At 42.8% G+C, this 25,403-nt stretch overlaps 1 protein-coding gene across 1 annotated transcript in view; it reads right to left on the bottom strand.

The window, feature by feature from the left end:
* Positions 1–25,403, bottom strand: part of LOC149166804 (putative serine/threonine-protein kinase SIS8) — a 260,799-nt gene that overhangs the window by 126,873 nt on the left and 108,523 nt on the right. The gene's annotated exons all lie outside the window — the stretch shown is intronic.

Genomic DNA, 25,403 nt, shown 5'->3' with positions numbered 1-25,403 from the left:
GTTCCAATTGTATGCTGGTATAACTAATGAAAATCGTTTTCACAGTGCTGACTTTGCCACCATGAAATTGATGTATCTAGTGTAATTTTTAGTAGAATGATACTATTATCCTGTTACTAATTTGGTTTCTTTTAATTACACTTCAAAATATGTTTTTCTACCTCCATTTTACTGTACATCATGGGTGCATGTGCAGCATAGTTTTAAAAATCGGAATCGGGTTTTGAACTGGGCCACCTATCAAACCAGGGTTTGAACCGGAACCAGATAAAACATGATCAAGCCAAATACAATGAACCAGAATTGAAAAAAATACACAAAATAATTGATCTTAAAAGATAAAATTTATTTTTAAGATTTCAAACCATGATTCCAAACCATTAAGGACAAAATATACAAAGTTTGTTCATCTATATACCATGTAAGGGTGAATATATCAAAATCACACAAAGTGCAATACATATCATTAACAAAATACATAACCAATGAGGCTTTAAATGGATTCTAGAGTCCAAAAACAATGCAACAAGCTATTGGGCAATTGGCCTATTACAAATAACTGATCAACATGATCAATCATCATACTCATTACCACCACTACTAGACATTGGATTATCACCCGAAGCTACATAAACATCATTTGGCTCAGAGTCTGAGGAATCCTCAAACTCCTCTGCAATAGTAACAATACTAGGCCTACCAGAAATATAAGCATGAGTTGGCCTAGCTACACCACTAGTGCTTCCATCACCATGTGCCATCATTTGTGGTTTGTTTCCTTCAGCTCTTGGTTCTACTCACAGATCTGCATTAGGATCGGTTGCGCCCAAACTGTACAACCAATACGCGACAATGCTCAGGGCAGGGGCTGTCACTCTGCTCCTTTCCCTCTCCGTTGTAGCTGTCTCCCTACAACAAGCAATGGGGGTTAGTCCCTATGAAATGTGAAGATGAAAGATTTGTTGGCAACCAACAAGTCTGAGAGACACAATTGAAGGGGCTAGCAACTTGGTTAAATTAGCAAGTTAAATGATTTGATTAGATTAGAGTAGAAGACCAGTGCATTAAATGGAGTCCACTATTTGCCTCAGATAGATTATTACCAAGTTACCAGATGAACAATTGTTTCTTATGGGATGCTTCACTATCCTAAATGAGATGCAAATCCTACAATCTAGGTGAGATGCAAAATCTTGGTTTATTAAGTTATATGCCTATTCTAAGTGTATCCTTCCTCTTCACTGTTTTGAAGCGAGTCTCTGGAGTAAGTTGTGAGAGCGAAACCAAGGGGAAGTAAGTTGAGTCTTGGTTAACGCTACCTCCCCTAGGGTTCTAACCACCCGATGCCTCCAGCGCTGCAGAGACTGTGGCTCTAACGATTGCAAGGTCATCATGTTAACTATTCATGAGGTGCTAGACTCCTCAAGCTAGATGAGAAAGGTGGGCCTATCTCTCTATAGATCAAGCTTATGCTTGGAAGCTAATTAATTAATGCAAGAGGCTATCCCTAAGATGCAAATGCAAGATCTGAGTGCTCTTAAGGTGAGATTATTTGGTTACTTAAGTACCCAATTACAATTATTGTCAATTATAAACAACCAAATACTTAAACAATAAACAATCTCAACCACAAGAGAAAGTGCTCAAATTAAATGGTGCCAGAAAATGTTATCAGTAAAATTATTAGACAATTAGCTCAAAAGATAAAAAAGAGGTGGTTAGTCCATGTCACGAAACACACTGAGAGCGTTCCTTTATCCAATATCCAACAATCGCCCCCCCAACGCGAGCCGGGTGTGTATCAAACTCGTAATCTACGCTCTTATATCACTTGTTGGGAATCATGATTGTCGTTAGACCAAAACCCAAGGGTGTTAGTCAACTGTCGCATCGCTAAAGATAAGGATCCACGAGAGGCGGTTAGTCCATGTCACGAAACACACGAGGAGCGTTGGTTTATCCAATGTCCAACATACAGTGGTATTAGAGCCATGATCTTGGCCAGCTATGGGGTAGCCAACTAGATCATGGCAGATTTGGGCATGCATGCATAGTGACGGGTTAAAACATACACAACCCATCGCTCGAGGGAGATTCGATATGTAGGAATTCTGGGGTGGAATCGACCAGAATGATGAGAGATTGGGCCAGTTGAGGAAGATGATAGACCAATTCTATCCTCATCCTTACAACAGAGACACTAGAGGTACACAGGTCGTGGGGGCGCAACCATCTACACCATGTGGGGAGAGTCGACAGAATCAGGGCACCAAATCTCCTCAAACGGAGCAAACAAGATAGGGATCATTTGAGGGTGAGACCTTGGGGCGCTATTGTTGGTGGAGAATTGACTTTAGATATCAGGAACCTTAGGAGGAGGTTGAGAAGGAGGACACGCAGGATGGTGAGGGGCACAGCGATACACCCGGTGTGGCTCAAGAGTTACCCTTGTTGGAGATCCCTTTGCTAGCTCTGGTTGACACATTAATGGAGGGAGTAGGGCATACACCCAGACGGTCACCTATTGGTGAGGTATCGATCGCTGATGAGAGGCCATTCATCAATGAGGCACCTATTGATGAGATGTCCAGGACCGTGACCGATTTTCTAGATGATAGCCATCCTCAGCCGGTCTGACAGCTTAGTGCTAGCCTTCTAGCATAGGGAAACAAGGCCAAAATGGTCGGGGAATCCATCCTGCAGCAAAATGAGTTGGAGGGCATGAGAGCGATTTGTGTCGAGTCAGTGACCAAACTGACTCACATTGGGGAATAGTTGGATTCCCTAATGGTGTATCTAGAGTACACATTGGAGCATAGGAGCAGACCTCTTAAAACATACGTAGGTGATGTTGGTAGCACTAGTAGGTTGCCTCTGCACGTTGGAGAGAGAGAGGCAGAGTTATCTATACCAGTCTTATGTGCTGACCACAATAGTGAGACGTGACAACACGAGTTGCACAGGGGGCAGCAGTCACAGGGTGGAATTGTTATGTATACTGGTGTTCTTGTAGTTGATCCCTCGCACTAAGTTGGAATCGAGAGGTACTGAGTTGGTACCCGGAGGAGCAAGTTAAGTGTCAGGATGTATCCATGGCCATAGTTCAGCAGGGGCCCTGGGTTACCAGAGGGGCTCAAGGGCCAGACTATTTTTGGGATCCAAGTGGGATTCCCTGTCACGACATGGACTTAGTCGACGATGGTAGTAGACGTGCGTTGGATCTGGGAATTGAGTGCACACACACCCCCAGATTTCCATCAAAGCTCTGAGCAGCAGTAATGGCTAGTTGGATCGACAGGGAGTGGGTGGACTCCACGAGTTGTCCTACCATGTGGATCAGGCATGGAGTCACAGGATGATCAGCATACTCTTGCAAGAGTTGGTCGGAGGAGGTGGCATCAGCAGGTCACCAGACAAAGCACTGTACGGCGATGAGGAGTTTTCGCGGATATGTAGGGTGCAGGGGACACCAAGTAGCAGCACCTTAGCAACATCGCCACTGGAAAGTATGGAGGTTTGCCTGTCAGAGCTCCCCGAGAAGTTCAAGAGGGGAGGTCGACTCATTTGAGGACATGGAGGTGTGGTGGTAGAGATGGCGATTCTGACAGGATGCAAGTTGTTGCACACTGACTCGGTCCCAAACCATGGCATTTTGTGGTGTATAGAGATTTGTCGCAATGAGCGCCTCTTGAGTATATCCATAAGGACTTGCACACAGTGACAGAGGCAGGAGTTTTTGACCCTTGATTCCCTCATCACGTGCAGTAGGGCACAAGAGACTCACCTGAGGTGGTTGGATATGACCCAGAGCATCATGGATAGGAGAGGAGCTTTCCCGTGGGGGTAGACAAACTATGCACGTGTTGGCACGTGGAGGCACAAGGATGACATGGTATGGTGCAGAGGTAGCATATGCTTTGTCCCTGAGTCCCCACTTGACGGTATGCTTAAGGGGGATCTATATGACACACCTTCGGTAGGGCATTACAAAGCATTGTAGGGGCATGTGGCACAAGGGATGATAGACCTTTTCTACAGGAGGGCACGTAGGCTTCTGCCAGTTTTTGGGTACACCATCCAAAGACAGGATGGTAGAGTTCATTGTGTGACCAGGCAGGAGCAGGGCCGTGGGGTATACACCAAGTTGTCCCTTAATATATGGAGCCTATACCCGCCAAGATTAGAGGTGAGGCATGGATGGATCCCAGTAGTTGTCAGAATTATGTCGCCACAGACTTGGGAGCCAAGGGTTCGATTGATGAGTGGATCGCTCTACTTCGAGATGAAAAGGGTCCTGACAGAGAGTGATCTAGTTCATTCCTGGGTTAACACATGGGGGATCGTTGAGACTGTCACCATGTGGTGGGGCAGGTATTCACTGTTGTTTCCCAAGATTGAGGCTAGCCATGGGTGAGAGGTTCAATCATTTTCGAGTTGTCCTCACAGGTTTGGCATAATTTCAATCACTACTTGTATGGTGGTTGAGAATTCTAGGAGAGGAGGGCCCAGTATGAGCATGTTAGACAGTCAGTTATGACAAGACAGCGGCAGCATCAGCATGGCAGTTTCTATTTGCGATTAGCACAGGATCTCGACATGTCAAGGCTTAGTAGTTCAGCCACATTTAGGGATGCGCTAGTTTTTGCAGGGGAAGATCGTATAAATCTTCATTGGGTTTCAGTTGCACGGAGTATAGTTTGCCCCTTAGATATTCACTGATGACTTGGGGCACTATGCTAGTTGAAATTTTTGAATCTAACACGTCAGAAATTCTTCCTGCATCATCTGGTTTATCTCACCTACTTGTTTATTACTTAACAAGTTATTTAACCGTATAAAGACTGAAAATAACACAAATGCAGTCTCAACTCATCTACAGATCATCAACTGAAATAATAGACAAACACACAAGTGACACCATTATTTTTGGACAATCGTCCCCAAAAAAACCCAACTTGGGAAAACTGGTGCAACAGTTCTGAGGGTTTTATTATTAAGCAGCGTTCTTGAGCACAACTAGGGTGCCAAACTGGCTCACCCAACAGAGATTTCTATTTGGCAGTGATACCTCTCCTCGGAAGCAGATATTCAACTTCTCAGCACTAGTCTACCTCACTAAAATCCTTCTCGCGCTTCTCCAAGGCTCTACGTCAGCCCTGCTAGCCTTTGCGTAGCTCTGGAACCCCCTGCGTCAACACTCTACCTCTCTGTGTCAGTGCTCTGGTCTTTTGCGTCACCCATGCAGGCCCCTCAGCCTCTGCGCAATCACTAGTTGCCTCTATATAGCCTCCTCAATCACTGTGCTGGCCCTCTGGCATTATCTCTGCCTCTCTACTATGTACTCACTGCACTTCGCTGCAACTCAGATCACTTGTTCGAATTTTCTTAGCAAACCCTGCTCCAAAAAATCGAACTGATTGATCAATCTTGGTGTATCTCCAACTGACCCTCAAGCCTTTTCTTATACTTTTTTTGTTGAGTCTTCAACGGTCGAGATTAAATCTCTAATCAACGGCTAAGATTAGATTTGGCTTGATCCATGTCTTTTAGAACATTCTCACCCAGGTTAATATTAATACCCATTAATATTTTAATTTTCCTAAGTTTAGACTTAGGAACTCTGTTAAAAATATTAATTACTTTAATATCTCTTTAACTGGGTGGAATTTCCCCAAACCATTTCTGGGTCTTGGAGATCTCATGTGCTTTAGCCTCTCCACCAATTTTCATGGCTAGAGCACATCCGATGCTACCCCAAATCAACACTAGTATGGCAGGATGATTGGCACATGTGGTTCTTGGTGATCATCGACACTACTCAGTGGCAGGCAGCAGAAATTGGGAGCAACGAGAATCTAATCTAGCTGCAAGATCCAAGAATCCATTGGGTTAGAGGACTACCATGTTTTGGGAGGATCATGGGGATGACAGAGACGGGATTGCATCCTCTTTCGAATGACAGGTCGAAGACCATCGAGGTGATCACTACAAGCTGAGGAAAGCCTTTCTCACTATTGTTTCGACAAGATATTGGGCATGGATTGGTAGATGGTGACCCTGGTAGGGTGCCCTGGCGAGATAGACCTACACACATTAGAGTTGCCCCTTCTCGGATTTGTGGCGGAGATTCACTAGAGTGGATGACTCTGCGGGAGCGTGAGAGGGTCACAGTTATGATCAGACCGATGCAGCACACACTTGGTGGACTCACTTCGAGGTTAGTTTGGTACCCAAGAGCTACAGGGTTAAGCAAATGTGTTACAAATAGGGGAGAGTGGGTTCTCATAGGGGGAGGTCACCCAGATCTGCCATTGGGACCCCGTTTGATAGCAGGCACTTCACTTCCCAAGGACCAGTTGAGACAGGATAGCGCCTCACTTGGATGGCTATATGACCGGCAAGAGGTGGTCGTGATTGACACGTCGGGACGAGAGATCTATTTTATGGGACCTGGGTTGTATCTTTAAGAGTTCCCTCTTGAGATACCCAGGATCGATTTTCCGGTGGGACAACATTCTGAGGAGTTTACAGGGTTCAGCAACATCAAGGTGCTCTGCTTATCAATAGGAGGTGGGAGGACTTTCGTGCCCCTACACCTTGGGTTTGCGCATCGAGAGGGGTGCTTCAGGTTGAGCGGGATGGCTTGGGTCCATAGTATATGGGAACTCCTTTATGATAGGTTAGCACATGGATTGGGAATGGCTCAGTGGCACAAATTGGACCCCCATATTGCTTGCACTGATAGTTGGGTCAGCCAAGAGAGAGAGCTTGTTCGAGCATTGCTCGAGGACAAGCAATTTTTGGCAAGGAGGATAGTAATGTCCCTTCTCAAAAAATTTCTGCTATAAGAGATTTGCCATTTTTGCCATTTCTGAGCTAACACAATTTTGGATACCAACTTAGGAATGGTGGGTCAAATATTAAAGTTGGTGGAATGTGGGGACCACCCCTCAAGGAATACACACTTCTTCGAAGAAAAACCGATTTTTGTGAAGCGAGGTTGAAATATTTGGAGCAACCCACAAAGAAAGGTAAGGCAGCAATTATAAATATAAGGTCGAGGGCAACGATTGGGACCTCTTGGTTAACGCTACCTCCCCTAGGGTTCTAACCACCCGATGCCTCCAGCGCCACAGAGACTGTGGCTCTAACGACTGCAAGGTCATCATGTTAACTATTCAAGAGGTGCTAGACTCCTCAAGCTAGATGAGAAAGGTGGGCCTATCTCTCTATCAATCAAGCTTATGCTTGGAAGTTAATTAATTAGTGCAAGAGGCTAGCCCTAAGATGCAAATGCAAGATCCGAGTGCTCTTAAGGTGAGATTATTTGGTTACTTAAGTACCCAATTACAATTATCGTCAATTATAAACAACCAAATACTTAAACAATAAACAATCTCAACCACAAGAGAAAGTGCTCAAATTAAATGGTGCCAAAAAATGTTATCAATAATATTATTAGAGAATTAGCTCAAAAGATAAACAAGAGGCGGTTAGTCCATGTCATGAAACACACTGGGAGAATTGCTTTATCCAATATCCAACTATCTCCCCCCCAACGCGAACCGGATGTGTATCAAATTCGTGATCTACATTATCCCTTGTTGGGAATCACAATTGTCGTTGGGAATCACAATTGTCGTTAGACCAAAACTCGAGGGTGTTAGTCAACGATCGCATCGCTAGAGATAAGGATCCACGAGAGGCGGTCAGTCCATGTCACGAAACACACGAGGAGCGTTGGTTTATCCAATGTCCAACATACAGTTGTATTAGAGCCATGGTCTTGGCCAACTATGGGGTAACCAACTAGATCATGGCAGATTTGGGCATGCATGCACAGTGACGGGTTAAAACATACACAACCCATGCCTCAAGGGAGATTTAGTATGCAGGAATTTTGGGGTAGAATCCGTCGAAATGATGAGAGGTTGGGCCAGTTGAGGAAGGTGATAGACCAAATCTATCCTCATCCTTACAACAAATACACTAGAGGTACACAGGTCATGGGGTGCAACCATCTACACCATGTGGGGAGAGTCGACAGAATCAGGGCACCAGATCTCCTCAAAAGGAGCAGACAAGACAGGGATCATTTGAGGGTGAGACCATGGGGCGCTATTGTTGGTGGAGACTTGACCTTAGATATCAAGAGCCTGAGGAGGAGGTTGAGCAGGAGGACACGCAGGATGGTGAGGGGCACAGCGATACACCCGGTGTGGCTCAAGAGTTACCCTTGTTGGAGATCCCTTTGCTAGGTCTGGTTTACACATTAGTGGAGGGAGTAGGGCATACACCCAGATGGTCACCTATATGTGAGGTATTGATCGCTGATGAGAGGTCATCCATCAATGAGGCACCTGTTGATGAGATGTCCGGGACCGTGACCGATTTTCTAGATGATAGCAATCCATAGCCGGTCTGACAGCTTAGTGCCAGCCTTCTAGCATTTAGAAACAAGGCCAAGATGGTCCAGAAAGCCATTCTGCAGCAAAATGAGGAGTTGGAGGGCATGAGAGCGATTTGTGTTGAGTCAGTGACCAAACTAACTCGCATTGGGGAACAGTTGGATTCCCTAATGGTGCAGCTAGAGTACACATTGGAGCATAGGAGAAACCCTCTTCAGACATACGTAGATAATGTTGGTAGCACTAGTAGGTTGCCTCTGCACGTTGGAGAGAGAGATGCAGAGTTATCTAGACCAGTCTTATGTGTAGACCACAATAGTGAGATGTGGCAGCACGAGTTGCACAGGGCGCCGCAGTCACAAGGTGGAATTGTTACGTATACTAGTGTTCTTGTAGATGATCCCTCACACTAAGTTAGATGGCGAGAGGTATTGAGTTGGTACCCGGAGGAGCAAGTTAGGTGTCAGGATGTATCCATTGCCATAGTTCGGCAGGGGCCCTAGGTTACCAAAGGGGCTCGAGGGCCAGACTATTTTTGGGATCCAAGTGGGATTCCCTGTCATGACATGGACTCAATCGGTGATGATAGTAGACGTGCGTTGGATCCGGGGATTGAGTGCACACACAGCCCCTAATTTCCATCAGAGCTCCAAGCAGCAATAATGGTTGGTTGGATCGACAAGGGAATGGGTGGACTCCACGAGTTGTCCTAGCATGTGGATCAAGCATGGAGTCGCAGGATGATCAGCATACTCTTGCAAGGGTTGGTCGGAGGAGGTGGCATCGACAAGTCACCAAACAAAGCACTGTATGGCAACGAGGAGTTTTCGTGGATATGTAGGGTGCAGGGGACACCGGGTAGCAACACCTTATTGACATCACGACTGGCAAGTAGGGAGGTTTTCCTGTCAGAGCTCCCCGAGAGGTTCAGGAGGGGAGGTCCACTCATTTGAGGACATGGAGGTGTGGTGGTAGAGATGGCGATTCTGACAGGATGCAGGTTGTTGCACACTGACTCGGTCCCTAACCGTGGCATTTTGTGGTAGAGATTTGTCACGATGAGCGCCTCTTGAGTATATCCATAGGGACTTGCACACAGTCACAGAGGCAGGGGTTGTTGACCCTTGATTCCCTCATCACGTGCAGTAGGGCACAAGAGACTCACCTGAGGTGGTTGGATGTGACCCAGAGCATCATGGATAGGAGAGGAGCTTTCCCGTGGGGGCAGACAAACTATGCGCGTGTTGGCACGTGGAGGCGTAAGGATGACATGGTATGTTGCAGAGGTAGCATATGCTTTGTCCCTGAGTCCCCACTTGAGGGTATGCTTATGGGGGATCTGTATGACACACCTTTGGTAGGGCATTACAAAGCATTGCAGGGGCATGCGGCACAGGGGATGATAGACCTTTTCTACAGGAGGGCACGTAGGCTTCTGCCAGTTTTTGGGTACACCATCCAAAGACAAGATGGTAGAGTTCGTTGTGTGACCAGGCAAGAGCAGGGCCATGGGGTATACACCAGATTGTCCCTTGATATATGGAGCCTATACCCACCAAGATTAGAGGTGAGGCGTGGATGGATCCCAGCAATTGTCAGAATTATGTCGCCACAGTCTTGGGAGCCAAGGGTTCAATTGATGAGTGGATCGCTCTACTTCGAGATGAGAAGGGTCCTGACAAAGAGTGATCTAGTTCATTCCTGGGTTAACAAATGGGGGATCATCAAGACTTTCACCATGTGGTGGGGCAGGTATTCACTGTTGTTGCCCAAGATTGAGGCTAGCCATGGGTGAGAGGTTCAGGCATTGTCGAGTTGTCCTCGCAGGTTTGGCATAATTTCGATCATTATTTGTATGGTGGTTGAGAATTCCAGGTGAGGAGGGCCCACTATGAGCATGTTAGATAGTCAGTTATGACAAGAGAGTCGTCGTTGGTAGTTTCTATTTGTGATTAGCACAAGATCTCGGCATGTCAAGGTTTAGCAGTTCAGCCACATTCATGGATGCGCTAGTTTTTGCAGGGGAAGATCATACAGATCTTCCATTGGGTTTTAGTTGCACGGAGCATAGTTTGCCCCTTAGATATTCACTGATGACTTGGTGCATTGCGCTAGTTGTTCAAATTTTTGAATCCAACATGTCAGAAATTCTTCCTGCATCATCTAGTTTATCTCACCTACTTGTTTATTACTTAACAAATTATTTAACCATATAAATACTGAAAATAAACACAAATGCAATCTCAATTCATTTACAGATCATCAACTGAAATAATAGACAAACACACAAGGGACACCGTTATTTTTGGACAATCGTCCCCGAAAAACCCCAACTTGGGAAATCCGGTGCAGCAGTTCTAAGAGTTTTATTATTAAGCACCTTTCTTGAGCACAACTAGGGTGCCAAACTGGCTCACCCAACAGAGATTCTATTTGGCAGTAATACCTCTCCTCGAAAGCAGATATTCAGCTTCTCAGCACTAGTCTGCCCCACGAAAATCCTTCTCGCGCTTCTCCAAGGCTTTGTGTTAGCCCTGCTAGCCTTTGCACAGCTCTGGAACCCCCTACGTCAACACTCTGCCTCTCTGTCTCAGCTCTCTGGCCTTCTGCGTCACCCACACAGGCCTCTCAGCCTCTGCACAGTCACTAGTTGCCTCTGTGTAACACCTGTTGCCTCTACGTAGCCTCCTCAATCACTGCGCTGGCCCTCTGGCATTATCTCTGCCTCTCTGTTATGTACTCACTGCACTTCACTGCAACTCAGATCACTTGTTCAAATTTTCTCAGCAAACCCCGCTCCAAAAAATCGCACTAACTGATCAATCTTGGTGTATCTCCAACTGACCCTCAAGCCTCCTCTTATACTTTTTTTGTTGAGTCTTCAACAGCGAGATTAAATCTCTAATCAACGGCTAAGATTAGGTTTGGCTTGATCCATGTCTTTTAGAGCATTCTCACCCAGTTTTATATTATTACCCATTAATATTTTAATTTTCCTAAGTTTAGACTTAGGAACTCCATTAAAAATATTAATTATTTTAGTATCTCTTTAACCGGGTGGAATTTCCCAAACCATTTCTGGGTCTTGGAGATCTCATGTGCTTTAGCTCTCCACTAATTTTCATGGCTAGAGCACATCCGATGCTACCCCAAATCAACACTAGTATGGCAGGATGATTGGCACGTGTGGTTCTTGGTGGTCATTGACACTACTCCGTGGCAGGCAGCAAAAATTGGGAGCAATGGGAATCTAATCTAGCTGCGGGATCCAGGGATCCATTCAGTTGGAAGACTACCATGTTTTGGGAGGATCATGGGGATGACAGAGACGGGATTGCATCCTCTTTTGGATGACAGGTCGAAGACCATCGGGGTGATCACTACGGGTTGAGGAAGGCCTTTCTCACTATTGTTTCGACAAGATATTGGGAGTGGGATTGGTAGATGGTGACCCTAGTAGGGTGCCCTGGCGAGATAGACCTATGCGCAATGGAGTTTCCCCTTATTGGGTTTGTGGCGGAGATTCACCGGAATGGATGACTGTGCGGGAGCGTGAGAGGGTCGCAGTTATGATCAGACCGATACAGCATACACTTGGTGGACTCACTTTGAGGTTAGTTTGGGACCCAGGAGCTACAGGGTTAAGCAAATGTGTTACAGATAGGGGAGAGTGGGTTCTCATAGGGGGAGGTCACCCAGATCTACCATTGGGACCCCATTTGATAGTTGGCACTTCACTTCCCAGGGACCAGTTGAGACGGGATAGCGCCTCACTTGGATGGCTATATGACCGGCAAGAGGTGGTCATGATTGACACGTCGGGACGAAAGATCTATTTTATGGGACTTGGGTTGTATCTTTAAGAGTTCCCTCTTGAGGTACCCAGGATCGATTTTCCGATGGGACAACTTTCTGAGGAGTTTATAGGGTTCAGCAACATCAAGGTGCTCTGCTTATCGACAGGAGGTGGGAGGACTTTCGTGCCCCTACACCTTAGGATTGCGCATCGAGCGAGGGGTGCTTCATGTTTGAGCGGGATGGCTTGGGTCCATAGTATCTGGGGACTCCTTTATGACAGGTTAGCACATGGATTGGGAGTGGCTCAGTGGCACAAATTGGACACCCATATTGCTTGCACTGATGGTTGGGTCAACCAGGAGAGAGAGCTTGTTCGAGCATTGCTTGAGGACAAGCAATTTTTGGCAAGGAGGATAGTAATGTCCCTTCTCAATAAATTTCTGCTATAAGAGAGCTACCATTTATTCCATTTTGGAGCTAACACATTTTTGGATACCAACTTAGGGATGGTCGGTCAAATATTAAAGTTGGTGGAAAGTGGGGACCACCCCTCAAGGAATACACACTTCTTGGCAAAAAAATCGATTTTTTTGAAGGGAGGTCAAAATATTTGGAGCAACCCGCAATGAAAGGTAAAGCAGCAATTATAAATAGAAGGTCAAGGGCAGTGATTTGCGACCTTGTGATAATTTGACATTTACACATTGTTGCCCAAGCTATTCAACTGGGTCACAAGTGTTGTTTAGCACAGAGTTCTCCGAGTGGAGAACTCACCCTTCTTTCGGTGGGCTTTGAGTGCCACCCTAGGGAGGTAAATTTGCTACTACATTTGAAGGGATGCTTGTGGAATTTTGGGAGCATCTTTCCGCCATTCCCCTCAGCTAATTCATGCATCCAAGGAGGACGCAGTAGAGGATCTCGTGCCACTTGTTTCGGCTATTTTCTTAAGATTGTTGCCTTCGAGAGGGACAACTTTCTCTCTCCAAGGCCTACATAGAGGAGACACTGGACAGGGTTTCATGGAGTTGGGCTCTTTGGTGTCAGTACTTATGGGAGATCATCTCTCCCACTTCAAAAGGAATTTCCTAAAGCCCTTCATTCGCAGATTGAGGAGGAATAAGAAGGATTTTAGCAGATTCCAACCTTGGGGGATGTAGTTTCTGTTTAGGAGAGCGTAGTGCCAAAATAGGGCAATTCTGGGAGGTCGAATTAGCCAAATTCCTTTCTGGATTTTTGTGGGTTTGGTGAGAGGAGACCGGGGCTAATTTTGCATAATTTTCTGAGTATCGGAGGTTAGGAAATCTTCAGTTTTCCAGCCAAGCAGTTGCTGGTAATTGGCACCGTCTTGTGGGTTTTTTGGTGTGGAGGATTCGGACCAATTCCTTTCTAGGTCTTGTGGGGAAAATTAAGAGGAGGCTACAGCAGCGATTTCAAACCATTTCGGGCATTCTGGTGGGAAATTCGAGCTATCCCCTAGCAGCAACAACAGCTAATTTCTTAGTTCAACGCAAAGGCCATTTGAGGTCGAGTTTCTACTCATTGGAGACATCTATCTCACCTGGGTTTGATTTAGCTTGCTTATGCAAGCCCAGGTGCACTTATTCCTTGCTATTGTACTCCAATATATTCCAGATTTTAATAAAATGGCTTAGTTGTTGCGCTCTAAAATTGTCTTAGGTGTTTGCGTCTTGTGTTGTTTTATAGTTTCTCTGCTATTGTCTAGTGCATGCTTCTGTTACACTTAATATTTCTATTTGGGAACATTACAAAACCCCAAAATATTTATATTATGATACAAAATGTTCCCAGCAAAGCAGCAGCTCAATACCAACGGTCAAGTATTACATCATCCAAAGATATTCAATAGAAGCAAAATGACTTCCTTGTATAAAGAAACCCCTCCAAGTGGAAAATAACAACTAAATGGCTTGATCCCCATCAAAATAATCTGAACCGTTGAAAATAATTTAATCATCTTTTAATCTCCACCGTCGAATTTTTAATTTTGAGGAAAAATTCGAATTTTTCTTAAAACCCACTTTTAATTAATCCAAAAATTAATATTTTGGATTAATTTTTAAAAAATATTGACTTTGACTTGACCACTAAGGTCCAAGGGCTCATTTTTATTAAAATATATATTTTTCTCTTGGTGGGGGACCTCCAAAAATTGACTTTCCTTTGACCTGTGAATATTTTTATTATTTTCCACTTCGGGAGAAATTAATCTCTCTATAATTTTTTTTTACTCAAAATTAATTAATTTTCTGGCTTAGGATTTTTATCGGAGTAGGGGATTAATAATTTTCCACCTTCAAATATTTTGGTCATCATGTCTAAATATGAGGGACCATGCACTAAAATATTTTTTACATCAAATTATTACAATATCAACCCTCGAAAGGGGAAAACACATTTAGACTCATACCCTAAATAATTTACCCAATTCTACGACACAATATGATCTAGCATATACCAAATGTGTTCGTAATAAAATAATTTAGCCAAATGTGCTAAAATTATTCTCAAACACACTTTTACAAAAGACTCAATATAACACTAGGACTCACCTAAGACCTTGTCAAGAGATTCCACCCTAGCTTTGGGGTTTAAGCTGGAAGAAAAAATCTGCCGATTATTCGTGTTTAGAAACACACATAATTCGGTGAGGTTAAAAAACTTCCTAGAATGAAATTTGTTGCCAAAATCAGAGGTTTACCTTGGTGTTGTTACATAATTAAACGGTCATACTAGCATCATTTACAATATAACTTGCAGAAATTGGGTTTACAAAGATAAAATTGTGTTGGCTTATGACTTTGATCTCTGAAAATTTTTCTCCATATCTTTGCATTCTGCTTCCTTGGACTGTTAACAAAGTGTGGTTAACAAGAATCAAGATTGTTGTCGCACAAAATGTCTAGGCACCACGACAACAGCTCAGATCGGGCACTGTCACCCTGATCCCCAATCTTCCCCTTAGTCTGTTGTTCGGAGGCAGCTTAAGTTTTTAACATCTCGTTTCATCTTGCATTTCATATAAGTTAGTCGATCATCCATCTAAAGCAGCATTTGTCATCTTGTTACTTGGTGAATCATTTATCTTGCAATTCTTTTCTTTCTCAACATTATATTTAAAGGCACTGGTCTCATAACTTTAAATCTGGTTTGTCTAAATTCAATTGAATATCTTAAACATTGGTCAATTAATCTTGCTTGCATCTAATTTAAGTCAAGTTAATAAGATAGCTTTTAGTGCATCTCCTAGAACTTGTTGGTTCCCAACAAGTTTTCCTCATCATCCATCTTTCACCACTTGGGGTAGTTTTCCTCATCATCCATCTTTCACCACTTGGGGACTACCCCCCTTAGCTTGACTAGGAGATGGCTAGAACGGAGTGGACAAAGTTTACAATGACAGCCTTTGTCCTGAGCATTGTGGCCCTTGGTTTACACTCTGGGTGACAACAAGGATCAACCCCCCCACCCACCCAAATCCATGACATCAATATCAAAATCAAGATCTAACTCAATTGGATGACTCTCCTCCATCCATTCTGAGGTTAGATCAATATCATCCAACTCAATGAGATCTCTATCAAGTATTTTGTTAAGCAACTGGTTGTGCCTTTATCAAAGGTTGTACTACATGAAAACGAGATCATTTAATTGTTTTTGTTCCAAATAGTTTCTCTTCTTCATGTGAATATGCTCAAAAACAGACCAATTTTCCTCACAACTAGAAGCATTGCAAGTTTGGTTGATAACTCTAACTACAAACTTTTGCAATTAAGGACATCAGTTGCCAAATGACTACCACCAACGTGCTACAGAGACAAAGACTAAAATTAGTTCATTGTTCAACAATGTTGATTTCTAGTAGCATCGGATGTGCTAAAAGTCTCAAATTTTGCAGGAAGGCTTAGACACATGTATTCTCCAATACCCAGAAATCGTTTTGGAAAATTCCACCTAGAGACAATTTTATTAAAATAATTAATTATTTTTAATGGGACCCTAAGTCTAAACTTAGGAAATTAAATAATTGATGGGTATTAATCTAAACTATGGGTGTAACTTCTATAAGAAGGCGAAGATCAAGTCAATATGATCCCAGCCATCGATTAGAAACTAATCTGGGTCGTTGATTGATCAGTGAGAGGATTATAAGAAAAGGCTTGATGGGCACTTGAAGAACATACAGAGAGTTGATCAGTCAGATCGAATTGTTGAGGCTAGAGCAGCACAGTGATTTTGTGGTGATCACGCAAAGAGGGGCAGAGATAGTTTTGGTTGGAGAATCTTCTCTTGAGCCAAGAATACACAGAGGAGGCAGTGAAGTGCCCAGTGAGGGCCACAAAGGGCTCATGCAAAGAAGCGCAGTGTCTTAAGTGCAAAAGTCTGAAATTTAGCTGGGAGTTCGATGTTTTGAGCCGAGAGGGCTGAAGTCGAGGCTCTTGAGAGCAAGTCGATCTAGTAGAGGAAGTGACGCAGTTCCTTAGAGGCAGTGACATAGGCCCACGCAGTGATTGCATAGTGATAGCGCAGAGGAAGTCGGGGACTCGTTGTTTCAGTTGTCGGATCAACCGGACTTGCAGTGTAGAGTGAGGTAATCTCACTAATTTCTTCTTCCGAGTGATATTCTCTATACTGGATAGCCAGCAAGGCATCCAAAGTTTGTATTCAGAAATTACTACTGCATAATAATAAAACCCTCAAATCTGCTGCACCGGTTTTCCCACATTGGGTTTTTCCGGGGACATTTGTCCAAAAATAACTGTGTCATTGTGTTGTATCTTTTTCCTGTTCAGTTTCTTGTTTCGGCATATTATTTTAAATAGTGAATGTTGCAGTTGTATTTACTTCGATATTTACCGTAGAACACAGTAAATAACTTGTATGGATTAACAAGTAGGAGAAGTAACATCAGTTTGCTGCAGTAGGGATTCCGGGTTTAGGAATTTTCACATGGTATCAGAGCTGCAGGTGAAGCAAGAAGAACAGAGCCGGAAGATCCAATGCTGAAGGAAGAAGGGAATTCGAAATTCCTATAGAGGCAGCAATTCGAATCCCCAGAGGGTTTGCATAGTTCAGGCTAGGAGAACTAGATTCTCGTGGTAAATTTCTCTTTGAGTGAGTCGACAGAGAGGTAGGATTTCCAATTCAAGATTTATCAGCGGCAAAGGGAGTAGCGCAGCAGAAGCTTCAGCAAAGAGGTTTTCTGGTCGGACGCAGTTTTCTACAGGCAGTTGTTGGGCAGAAAGACATCAAAGGGAAGAGAGAGACACTATTGAGGGAATTCTTCCTCAGAGGACTTCCAGCCAAAAAGTCTAAATTCTCATCAGTTGAGCAGCAGCAAGGGGCAGCATATTTACTGACTCCAGTAGGGAGTGTGTAGGCTAGCCCCGCAAGAGCGCAAAGGAGAGAGGAGGTTATTCGACTTTCTATTTGGCAGAGATGATAGCCAGTGGACTGAGAGATCAGGATAGGTTGGATGGGGCATCCAACTATATGATCTGGAAGGCAAGGATGTCATGCCTTCTAGATGAGCATTTTCTCACAGTCTACATCGACAACGTGGTAGCTAAGCCCACAGATCCAAATCAGCTCAAGAAGTACAAGGGAGAAATGGCAAAGACAAAAAAAATGATCCTCAATGGATTGAAGGATCATATAGTCTATCACATAGCTGGTAGAAATATTGCCAAGGAAATGTGGGATGCATTGTCGACATTGTATCAAGGATCTTCTAAGCAGCGGAAGATGTACTTGGAGTAGAAGATGAGATCTACACAGATGCAGAAGGGGGAACGCATTGATCCGTTCCTCACGAAGCTTCAGGAGACTTGGGACGAGTTAGAAGTTGTGGGGTCGACACCTCAAGGATCTGAGATGGTTAGACTGGCCCTCAATTCAGTCTAAGAGGAGTGGCAAGTCTTTGTCCAGAGCATCTTGGGCAGGGCGACTTTGCCAAACTGGGATGAGATGTGAGCAGCTCTCAAGCAAGAGGAGCTGAGGAGTGACTTGGTCAAGTATAAACTTGAAGGAAGCAACAGCAGTGGATCGAAGCCCAAAGAGGTGGATGAGAATGCAGCCCTCGCATCTAAGGAGCAGCAGGAGCAGCAGAAGCAGAAGGACGTTTCGAAGATTAAATGCTTAAAGTGTGGTGGAATGGGTCACTACGCAACACAGTGTCCTCTCAGAAAGAAGGACAAAGATGAGAAGCATGATCCGAAGGTTGCTCCTGCGAAGATCGAGGAGGATGAGTTTGCCAGGACAACCGAGATACCTCCAAGAGGGAGGTGGGTTGATTTAGAGTTGTAGTTCAAAAGAGCTATAGATGGGAAGGATCCTGGAGGAGCCCGAATCAGTAGTAGCAGGATGGACCAGTGTTGGTGCAGAGGAGTGTCGGAGTGACAGTTGCAGTGGCTAGGAGTGCCAAAGACTGAGCAGTGCAACGCAGAGTTGGTAGCAGTGCAGATGGCACAGAGCAGAGGTTAGCAGCAACGCAGAGGCTTCAGAGGGCCAGCGCAGAGACTAGTAGCAGCCAGACTCCAGTAGCGAGATGCATCATACTAAACACCAGTTCAGTAATTTGGGATGTTTTTTCGATGTTGATGCAGTAGCAGCAATAGTTGGAGAAGGTTGCAGTGTAGTTGCAGTTGGCAGTGGCAATGCTAGCAGCAGCATGGATGCAAAATTCAAAAGGAGTTGCAGTACAGATGCAGTGTTGACAATGGCAGGGTCAACAGCAGTACAGATGCAGCATTTACGTAGTAGTTGGTGGACAAGATGTCAAACCTTAGTAGCGCCTAAGGAGATGTTACAAAACAGAGTGATGCTTCAGCAGGTTGCATTGCTAGAGCACATTCCTCACTAAGAGGGAGTGTTGATTTCTGGTAGCATCGGATGTGCTCTAAGTCTCAAATTTTGTAGGGAGGCCTAGACAAGTATTCTCCAATACCCATAAATCGTTTTAGAAAATTCCACCCGGAGACAGTTTTATTAAAATAATTAATTATTTTTAATGGGACCCTAAGTCTAAACTTAGGAAATTAAAATAATTAATGGGTATTAATCTAAATTGTGGGTGTAACTTCTAGAAGAAGGCAGAGATCAAGTCAATATGATCCTAGCCATTGATTAGAATATAATATGGGTCGTTGATTGATCAGCGAAAGGATTATAAGCTAAGTTGCAAGAAACGTTGCCTAGGGGTCCGCTTCCGGGCAGAAACGAAACGGAAACGAGGAAACTCATACTGTACGGCCTGGAAACTCGTTTCTGGTAGCACTGGCCCGTTTCACGCTGGGGAAACGTGGCCAGTACAGCTCGAAACAAGTTTCCAGGCCGTATATCGGAGTTTCCAGTTAACACTTGATGTTTTTTTTATTTATTCACTTCTAATTTTTTATTGGGCAGCTAAAATATCTTCTAGATGCTTCTAGATGCCTCTCTCAAGTTATAAAAAAGAGGATTTTTTGAGTGGGGCAGCCTAATGTTCAAGCCTATGGCCCTACTGTTGATATGCAGTTCATGGTAATGTTAAATTCTTAAAGTAAAAGTGACATTCTCCTTTATCTTTCATAAAGTGACATTCTCCTTTATCTTTCATATTCATCCTTTTATTTAAATTTTTAACATTACCATGAAATGACTCAAGATGTTTGAGAGTGGCTTCGCCCTCATTGGATTTCATATGCAGAAAGTAGAATTTTAGATCTCACTCAAAATCCAGCAGACTTATTTGTTTTTCAGGATTTCAGGATTGGGGGATTGCAATGTTTCCATTGGATTTTGTCATGTACTAGGGTATGGAACTTGTATTTAATCAAGAAACCAAGCACTCTATGCAGGGGAGACTCCCAATAATCAAGAGCACCTAGGGTACTAGGGTATGGAACTTGTATTTAATCAAGAGCACCAAGGTCGTTCGACTATGTAGGAGGAGACTCCCAATCAAGCACGAGACAAGAAATTAGAAATTTCTCGTGGCTGATTTTGGATATTGTTGTTTCATTATGTGATGCATTGATAATTGACAATTTAATGATAATGTAATAAATTAGAATGTATCATGTATGCTTTATAATTGCACATATTTCTTAAATGTCATGTATATATATATATATTGATTGTGTTTCCCCGTTTCCAAAATTTGGGGTGGCCACGTTTCGTATTCATTCCCGTTTCAAAAACTCGTACTTGTTTCCCCGTATCGTGCAACTTAGATTATAAGAGAACGCTTGATGGGCACTTGGAGAACATAGCACAGTGATTTCGTGGTGATCACGCAAAGAGGGGCAAAGATAGTTTTGGTTGGAGAATCTTCTCCTGGGCCAAGAATACACAGCAGAGAGGTAGAGAAAGATGAAGAGTAGGCAACACAATGCCTAGTGAGGGTGACTCAGAGCCACGAAGGGCTCACATAGAGCAACGCAGTGTCTTAAGTGCAGAAGTTCGAAATTTAGCTGGGAGTTTGATGTTCTGAGCCGAGAGGGCTGAAGTCGAGGCTCCTGAGAGAAAATCGATCCAGTAGAGGAAGTGACGCAATTCCTCAAAGGCAGTGATGCAGGCCCACGCAATGATTACGTAGGGACACCGCAGAGGAAGTCGGGAACTCGTTGTTTCAGTTATCGGATCAGCTGGGACTTGCAGTGTAGAGTTAGGTAATCTCACTAATTTCTTCTGCCAAGTGATGTTCTTTGTACTAGATAGCCAGCAAGGCATCCAAAGTTTGTATTCAGAAATTACTACTACATAATAATAAAACCCTCAAATCTGTTGCACCAGTTTTCCGACATTGGGTTTTTCCGGGGACATTTGTCCAAAACTAACTGTGTCATTGTGTTGTTTCTTTTTCCTATTCAGTGTCTTGTCTCGGCATATTATTTTAAAATAGTGAATGTTGCAGCTGTATTTACTTCAATATTTACCGTAGAAAATAGTATATAACTTGTATGGATTAACAAGTAGGAGAAGTAACATCAGTCTATTGCAGTAGGGAAGGAATTTTCACAAACAATTTAGATGGTAAGTTCGGCTAAAGAGGCAAGTATTTACAGTTTGAATTTTAAACAATTGAACTTTTGAAAAAAATAATGGAATTGCTTACCTCGTTGATTTGCAATCCTTGTTAGGTTTTTTCCAAATGTACTTGTGGCCCTAGTGAAAGCACTGATCTGTCGATGTATTGCAAATTGCTCAAACTCATCAAGGACCATGTGCTCCAAGCACTCAAACAATGCATCTTTGACTGCCCAGATTGATCTTCTCTTAACTGAGCTCTGTAATGATACCTTAGGTTCAAGAAATATTTAGTTGCATGTATAGGATGATGGAATTGATTGTTATCTCCCAAATACCTACTCTATCATTGCAGGTTGCTCGTATCTACTCCTTTCCCTAACCCAATAATAGTTGGGCGGACCGAAGGATAGGGGGCGAACCCAAAGATGGTGGGCAGACCTACCCATGGTTTTGTGCATGGATTTTGCACATGGTTTTGGGCATGATGGTTTTCTTCCCATGGTATTTTGTAGATCCGGTCAAGGGAACTACGGTTATGTTCTAAGCCAGTGTGAATGGATTGGGGTTTATGAATGCTTCGGCATGTATATATATGTATTATAACACAGAAAGGAACATAATGAAAAATCAATCTGGTAGTCCCGATTTTGGGATCCAGAGGAAAATCTCTATGTATATTTGTTTTTTGTTCTCGCCATTGTTTATTTTTCTGTTTTAAGAATTCGTTTGCAAGTAATTTCTATACAGGGTACCAAAAAGTGTTGTCAAAAACTTCCTTTTTGGTGTCTTTTCAATATTTTCTACAAGCCCACTAAGATGAATTCCAATCATTACTAGAAAACATTTTTGCAACTTTTGTTGTTCAGAAGTGATAGATTGCAACACGAGGAAGTGCGTTGTAAATCTCGTGATGACAAGCCTAACAAGCTCCTTTCCACTAATGGTTCTCCTCTATATGCTCAGTACATGTAAGAGGTTATAGATGTATTTTACAATACAGTTGCCATGCTCTACAATGTTCTTTACCCACTCCACCTTGCCTATGTCCTCAAGCATCACGGCTATGCAATGGGAAACACATAGGATCCAAAATATGATCATGTATTTGGACTCTAGCATCTTTCCGACAAGAACATAGTTTGAGGCATTCTCTATGATGACCTGCACAACATTCTGCTCCCACAATATTAACCATCTCATCCAAAAGCTCAAATAATAGGTTGGCATCTTTCAAGTTTCACCCTATCAGATGCATCAACTGATTTTAGAAACATGATTCCTTGAGGGAAAAAGGCAAGGAAATTTATGATGATGTGGTTCTTTCCATCAATCCATCCATCTAACAGGATGGAACAACCTATTTTGGTCCATGGCCCTTTAAACTTAGACAAATATTCTTGAATGGACAAAACCTCTTTTTCCAATAGAGATCCCTCAACGCATGCATATTAGGCCTTTGAAGCGCTTTCCTGCAGTAATAGCAAAGTCCTACATAGCTTGGTAATAAAGTGACCGGGCAACATTAAAGGGAATATCTCCATTATACCACCATCTAGTAGTGTATTCAAAAGCAACATCTTTGCATTGCTTTCTCCAATGGATATCCAAAGTTAGTTGAGTTAGACTTGGTTGGGCGGCAGTAGCATTAGCAGAGGTTGGGGTGCCAGAAAGTGTGAAATAGCTCTTAATGTTCATCCTCTTTTTACCTTTGGCTTGACTATGAGACTCAAGAGGGGAAGGAACAAAACAAAAGGGGTTATGGATATTGATGGAAGAGCTAGAGGACGAGTCTTGAATGTCAAAATCATCACACCCACTTGTGCCTTTCATAGCTCCACAAGTTCCCTTTTCCTTGCAATTTCTGCTTGTATAGTGTTTTCACTAGCCTTCTCCTCCTCAAACTTCTCAAACTTTTCAAGGTATTCAACCATAATAGGCCCTATCACTACATTTGATGCTTCACATTGGAATACTCGGCCTCTTACACGAGCCAAATGTTGTTTCAACCTATAAATAACACCCCCCCCCCCCCCAACAACCTTTTATTGGGTGTCTGCAATATTTGCATTACATTTTTCCATCAAAACATCATAATGAACCCATGCAGCATCTTTGGCTTTTGGGACCATGGTGGATGATGAAATTTCAAATATGAAGGGAAGGAAATCTGCAAATAGAAAAAGAAAATAAAACTAAAGTAAAATGCAAAATCTATGATAAATTTGAAAACTGAAAAGAGACAGATTTAGCCTACAAAGAGAGTTGTTTTTTACTTGAAAGAGGAGGAAAAATTTAAAAACGGGGACAGCAATCAAATCTGGAATATTTTAGGAGAAAAAGCATACCTGAAAATGAAAACCAGCTGTCAAAGCCTCCTCCCAAAGATGCCAACTCCAATGGACAGCTCCAAACCAGCTCCAGGATGACAAACAACCCCCAAATTTGCTGCTGCAAAATCTAGTACTGTTGCAGAACACTCCAAGTTCACATATGCCCACAAAAACTCAAAATGAGAGGTATGAGGCAAATAGGAGGGGAGGGCTGCTTTTATAAGTTAAGGAGTGCATATTTTGGAGGGAAACGACCCAAAGTTTCCCTAAAAAACCACTTAAAATACCGCCTTTGGGTCCCTCACCTCACCACACATGTCACTTTTGTAGCCGGAATGGTTTGGGTCAAAACTGGCCAGTTCAAACTTCAGACTGGTTGGTACCAGTTAGATACCAAACCGGCCGGTTTGGTATCTAACCAGTAACAGTCCCCAAACCGAGTTTATCTGCCGGTTTGTTGTCCTGAGTTAGCTGACTCGCCAATTTGACCGGTTAACACTTCAAACCAGCCAGTTTTTAAAACTATGATGTGCAGTGAATATGGCACATACATATTTTATTTGAATACCGGTATGGTTGATGGAAGTAATTGTCATAATGCTGGCTTTACCTTTAATACTAAATTACTAATCTATCTAGCATAATTTTATGTTTTTTGAATAATGGTATTGTCCTGTTAGTATCTTATTTATCTCTATTATTGCCATAACATGATTTATCTAATGCTATTATACATAATTGCCACTGGTCATCGAAGCCACACATGCTGTGTATGTGTATCGCATGTTTTGCTGAGTCAGCATATATCCTGTTTTAGTATTAGACTTTAGTGTATAAATGTTACTAAATTTCAGCTTTTTGAACATTGAATATATAGTCCAAATTATAATATTGCTACCTCCATCTAGATTTAGAAATATATCTAGCCCCAGATGGACACTCGTCTAAACCTTCCGTAAAATCCTCTCCATGTCAATTGATGGAAAATTTAGGAGTAATATTCCAATGGAATCCAAAATGGTGCTCACTAGAATTGAGATAGAAGTAAGGCACCGATGGATAAGAGACTAGTAATGTTTTCAAGATTTAAAAATGAACAGGATGGAGAACTAGTTACAGGAAGAAGTGATCATTCCATAAGTAGAACATCTATTAGATGTTAGGCATTACTGACCAAATAAACATTGATACGTGGGTTAATGTTATGTTAAATATTAGTATAACTTGTCATAATGAAATTAATGAACATAATTGGTGTAGGTTTTAACCAGTGCTGCTGAACTCCAACTTGGAAAAAAAATGGCAAGGGTCTGAAATTATTGACCTAAGAAAAACTTGCAAAAATCAGAAATTTTAGCAAAATATCACTGACGTGATCATTACTATCATCCTGTTATAATTTTATTGTTATAAAAAAAGTCTAATCCTATCATAATATAGTTCTTATTGAGCATCACAAACAACACAGTATCTGTATATGCGTACTTTGCTGAGTCAGCATATATCTCATTTCCGTAATAACATATAAATGTCACTAGTTTTCAGTCTTTTAAGTTGATATATAGCTCACATTATTAGATTGCTACCTCCATTTAGTCTTAGAAATATATCTAGTACCACATGGGCACTCATCTAAACCCTTCATATATACCTCTCCATATCAAAGGCTGCAAAATGAGAGCCATCTTTCAATGATGCTCACTAGAAGTAAGATAAATGCAAGGACTGAAGCATAAGAGACTCATACTGTTGTCAAGATGCAAAAATGAACAGGATTGAGCTTTCGTATTAGAAAGTAATGATTATTACCTAAGTTAGAGATTTACTGGAAGCTAGG

The sequence above is a fragment of the Pinus tabuliformis genome, chromosome 5_1 (genome assembly GCF_031772625.1).
Source record: "Pinus tabuliformis cultivar Carrire ecotype Pingquan chromosome 5_1, CPIR1, whole genome shotgun sequence".
Lineage (NCBI taxonomy): Eukaryota > Viridiplantae > Streptophyta > Pinopsida > Pinales > Pinaceae > Pinus > Pinus tabuliformis.
This window is presented reverse-complemented; position numbering and strand designations above follow the sequence as displayed.